This window comes from Pinus tabuliformis, chromosome 9, assembly GCF_031772625.1.
Source record: "Pinus tabuliformis cultivar Carrire ecotype Pingquan chromosome 9, CPIR1, whole genome shotgun sequence".
In the NCBI taxonomy this organism is placed as follows: Eukaryota; Viridiplantae; Streptophyta; class Pinopsida; order Pinales; family Pinaceae; genus Pinus; species Pinus tabuliformis.
In genome coordinates, this window is record NC_142307.1 from 454,164,232 (window position 1) to 454,170,208 (window position 5,977).

Sequence of the window (5,977 nt, forward strand, 5' to 3'; positions counted from 1 at the left end):
TCTTGAAGATTGGGACATTCTTATATAATGGGATGATATGAGGTTGAATCCTAGAGAAAGAGATTTATTTAATGCAGTAGTCCACATGTTTCTAACAAATAATTTGGTCTCCTTCCATAATAGGCATATGTTAAAATCATTAAATTATCCAATTGCACGATGCATTGTTGAGCATTCAAGGCATTTAGAAATTAGTGGTGTTGATGATTATCAATTGGACCATGAAGTTTTGTTGTGTCATGATCAACGTGTTACGTTGACCTATAATTTATGGGTTGAAGCTAGCTTGGTGATTGGTGCACTTCGTTATGTTAAGGATATATTTTATTCACCTACCTCTAAGCCACCTCAACTTCCAATGTTCACAACTATTGTTTTTTATAAGTATGTTGGTGTTCCATCTGATGCAAACAATGTAAACATTGTCCATATCAAACCAGTGATATGAGGAAATTGAAAACAAATTCCTTTGAAGATGGCATGGGCTCTTACAATCCACAGGTCACAAGGATTGACTTTAGAATGAGCGTCAGTTGATATTGGGAATAAAGAGCAGTAAGGCCTTACCTTGATAGTCATATCAAGAGTGAGATCAATAAATGGTTTACGCATTACACTGCCTTTTTCTTTTGAACGTTATACCAAGATGAAAGATATTGCATATGTTACAATTAGGAAGGAGGAAGAGGAGCGATTAAAGTCCATATCGCTATGACATACAACTAATAACATTGTGACCTACTTTATAGTATGTTTTTTTGACTTGCTTCTATTGTCCTCTTTATTTAAAAATTTGTCAAATTCCAACCAAAACTTCCAAAACATGTTTTAGACAACCCCTTAAAAATATTTATAAATATATAAAATAAAGATAATAATACAGTTTTAAGAGTAAGATCAACCTATACATTTTAGAAACACATATTTCTTAATGGTTAATAACATTTAAATTATAATTTTTATGATTATTGTATGATTAAATGCTATATTTCTAAATAACAAATGCTATCTTAATAAATGTTAAGAAATTCAAATAATTTTAAAAAATTACAAATATATAAAATTATGTTGAAAAATATCACAAACTTAAAACACACTACATTTCTTATTATTCAAATTTCCCAATATTTATTAATTTAACCTCCATAAATCCCATAATCATAATCAAGTGGATAAATAAATCTAAGTTTCCTGCTAATTGATACTGTGAAATCTTATGTGTGTGGTTGGTTGTCATTAATCTTATAGGAATTTGGATAATGTATATGTGTAATATGGGTAATGTAATTGGTTGTTATTAATATTATAGGAAGTTTTATAATGTTTATGTGTTTAGGTGGAATGTATTAATTTAAATAATTAAATGTATTTAATATGTTATTGAGAATTGTTTAAACATTTTTTTTAAACTTTTTTTAAAGAAATAGAATTATATAATTATATAAGAGAATAATGAAAAAACTCTTCTCATTATATTACATACATATTACAATATGTTAGCAAAATAAGGTATGGATTTTATAAAATTATATTACAAAAAGTTATATTAAATATCTTATTGTAAACTTTTTTTTTCTTTCATAAATTATAATTACAAAAAAAGCATTGTATAATAAAAATATCTTCATTTTTTTTAAAGAAACCTTAAACACCTTACTTAGTATATGTTTAAATTCATGTGTTGTTAGATTTTCTATTGTTCATAATGTGTTGTTAGATTTTCTATTGTTTATAATTTGGAAAATATTGTATAATTAAGAATTCCTTAACTTAGATATCAGCAAAAAATATTTAAATGTATAACTGTTAAGACAGAGTGCAATTAAACAAAATCTGAAGTATTATTCCAGTTATAACATTTAGGTTGAGAAACACATTAAATATTTATGAATAACTTGAGAAAAATAACAATAACACATAAGAATACTTCTCTGAAATTCTCTCAACACATGAATCCTTTGAAATATCTTATCTTTATTTACCAATCCAACTTGCTGGCTAAAGAAATGATACAATAACCCTCTAGGTCTTCTGATAAAAAGGTCTATAGAAATGTCTAGTAAAATCCACCCTACATAATTCGAATTATGAAGTATTTAAACATAATTATTTACAAAATATCCCAAACTAACTTGGGATTTATTTTGGGGAAAAAATATCTAATCCTAAAAAGGTAATGCCACCTTTCTAATTGATTTATTTCTAGCACTATTATATCTAATTTCTTTTGATATTTAGATGATTGATATTTTAGCTGTCTTTTGATGCTCTTCGACTTATCTTCTTTCACTAATACTCTTTGACTGGGACAACTGCCCACTTACTTTTACCTCTTCTGTTTTTACCAACTATGTTAATTGCTAGATTTACTTTGAATTAAAGTAAGTCAGTGAGCTCTTCCCATCTCTTTTTAGTTGGTAACTAAATGTTCCTCAACTTTCTGAAGACCTCATCAACCTCTGTGTATTTAAAAATATAGGCTTATTTAAAAACATGTGTTTTACCTCATGCTAGAGGTAAAACAAGTTTTCCAAAGCTTGGTAAAAGAATTTACCAGAGGGCATCCCCCGTTTTGTTGTGTTGTGGATGGTTGCATTGTTGACTTGAGTTTTGGCCACTTCCCTAACATTCTTGTTGTAGTCCTCTTGTGTCATCAATTTTTCATTAATTACCAAAGGACTTGGTGAACCTTTCTGTATCAAAGTGTCAATTTTGAATTTTAATCTATCAATTGAAATCTGCATAGTCTAACACTTTTCCTCAAAGTTGTGCATCAAATTCCTTTTAGTAAGGACTCTTCTTACTTCTAGGATTGTCCTTTTCCTGACACTAATATCCAATTCTTCCAGTTCATATTTGTTTTTGGAATTCAAAAAGTTGATGATCCTAGTTGCCTCTTCTGGCATATCTTCTAGCTCTGTTTTCACCTTTTGAATTGCCTCTGTGGCCTCTTTAACTAGATCAATCTGCTAAAAAATTACCTGAATAAAGTCAATGATATTGGCCGACAGTTTTTCTTTTGCTTGTCCTAATGGCTCTCCTAGAGTTATTTCTTTCTCTAGTTTCTTTATCCTCTCTGTTAATCTTGTAACCTTTTGTTGTTCCTCCTTATTCATAATTTGAGCAATTTTATAGTCTATCTCGAAACTGTTTAATCTCTCTTCTAGTTTCCTCATTTCTACAGCTTTGAGGGATATCTCCTCCATTTCCTTAGCCAACCTATTAGATTATTCTCCTGTAGAGTCTATTGCGGTCAACCCTGTCGCTGAAGTAGATGGTGCTATTGCAGGTAATGCAGTGGCCAATGGAGTTGTAGGAGCCAATTTCTCAGCCAATGTAGATGGTACTACTCTGCTGATAGTTGGGATGACCGTGGCTACATTTTCCTAGAGGCTGGCCTGTTTGGTCAACTTGTCCATTTCTTTTTCCATTTATTTCACCTCGGTGTTCAATTGCAACACTAAGTCAAGCATTTCCTCCTAGGTAGTTTGGCTCTCTAGGACTTGTTTTGTTTGAGGGTGTTGTGATTGAGGCAGTTTGAGCTATTTTTTCAGGGCTGCAATGTCTTCATTCTTCTTTTTTATCAAATACTCAGTAGCCTTTGTGTCCTTTGGGTCATTGCCCAGCTTAATGATCAGGTCTTCTAAGGATTTGATCCTTGTGTCCTTAGCACAGGAGGAGGCATTTTCGAGTTTAAACTGTGCAATAGTATTATTTAAGGACTCCTGTAGTCTGTACACATCCATGGCCTTACCAGTCAAGGTGAAGTATATCATTTCTCCATATTATTTATGAAATTCTATTTGGTCCATGGGATGGATGTCCTTTTCCAGTAATTCAAATGTGGCCTTCTTATAATCCACTGTAGATCTCGGTTGTGGCACTGTTGGATGCATATATGACATTTGCATCTTTCCCTCCTCAATGTCAAATGCAGACATTAGTTTGCTCTGGTTAGGAAATGAATGTTTGATATGATAAGCATATGTCTCAGCTTTCAATTTTTCATTTCTCATTTTAATCTCCTTATATCTATCCTTAATGGTTTTTTCTTTGTCAGCTGGTCTGACAAAGGAAGAAACCTCTGCTGACTTTTTTCTTTCTATCAACTGTGTTAGAGGTGTTGTGTCATTTGTTTCCTTTGCCTCTTTTCATTTCTAACTTGCTGTGTCTGGCCATGGTTCTAACTGTGGTTCTGATTCTGTTCCTTCTGCCTCACTCTGTTCTTCCTGTTTAGAAACAAGATTCAGGTTTTTCCTCTTCCTTCGATCTGCTTGCTTGTCCACTAATTCCATTTGGGAAATGGAAGTGTCTTCTCTATTTTTTGGGTTTTTTTTCTTGATTCAAAGTTGTTTGCAATGTAGAGGGAGCATCCATCCTTTGCCCCAGATCTAGGACCTGCAGGAAGTCACTCAGGTCAATATGTTGCTCAATATCATATAGAGAATTTTCAATGTCAACAGTGGTGCTATCTCTATCCAAGAAAGTGTTTTCCAGTCATTCAGTTTGGTTGGCATATCTTTCAATTCCATGCACTAAATAGTGTGCATAAGGAGCTAGTTTGAGCCTGGTTCTCATTTTGTTTTTTACTCCATGGGGGTCATACTACCACATAAAGCTTTTGGTAAATTTTAAATCTTCTAGCATATCTTTTGCCTCTGGCCCAGCTTGTCTATTATTGTAAATAAAGGGGCCCAGTTCACTTTAGACTCTGAATTGGGTCTTCCTTGCAGCCACGAAGTGGACATCATCGGAGTTGATGATCTACCTAAAATATTCCAAGGAAAAAATTCACAAGGGAAGATACTTTGGTAATTTATATGGAGCCAGCTGGTAGCCATATATTCTAGTCTCCATGTGATTCTGGTACAAGTACCAGTCACCTATTTTACTATTTTTGGCTAGCTGAAGTACCTTTTTGATCTAAGGACTAATCCTAGGTTGCATAGTCCCTGTCAACATATTCATCACTGGGTGGGTAAAGGAATCTATGAAGTCCTTATAATTAGTAACAGTGGACAATAGGTGTCCAATAGGTGTCCAATAGAGCACAAACCTCTCTTTTCCTCTACTATCACATTTTATGATCTTCATTGGAAATTTATCAGTTTGATAGTGTAAAAAAAAATAATACAATATTGCAGAAAACTTAAACACCCTTTCAGTGGTCAATCTAATGAGTTGTTCGTGCATTTTGTCTGCAATGAACTGAGCATAATCAAACTTGATGTCGGGGGGTTTACTAAGGGTGAAAAGGGACAGGAATGCAAAAGTGACTTCATCCACATGTTCATCTGTCTTGTATCCAAGGATGGAAGATACCATGATGATAATATGCCTAGCAGTTTGTGAAAATATGGGGCTATGTATGAAGGAGTAAAACTTGGTGTATGTTCTTTTTCAACTATGAAATCTTTGAAAACTTATTTAGCTTTGTCCTCATCAATAGAATTATACAGTTGTAGAAGTCCTCCAATGGACAAAGGAGCTAAATTTTGGTTGGGCTAGACCTGTAACTATTGGCATTATGATATATGTGTTGTAACTGATGGAAACTCACTTGTAGCAGAACAACTCACTTGTATATGGTAACGAGATGAATCTACGTAACTAGATGAATCTACAAAAGAGATATCAGAGGTGACAGAATGCATGGAAGTTGTGTTTATAGATGTGACAGAATGCAGGGCAGTTCAAAGGAATCATTTCATAAGTAATATGGAAAATCACATTATAACAAGTCTATTCAAAGGGAACAAAGTAATGGTACAAAAGAATAGGATGAAGGAACAAAGGACTACAGATCAGAATCAAGAAATTGAAGAAAGAGAGTAGTTTAAGAAGTATACGCTGCTTCACTTTGTCCAAGCAATGTATACATACAAGTTCGCAGAACAAAAGAAGCGTATATGTATACACGCACTTTCACAGAAGGAAAAGAGCACATGGGATGGAAAATCAAGGTTTTGCTTGAAGG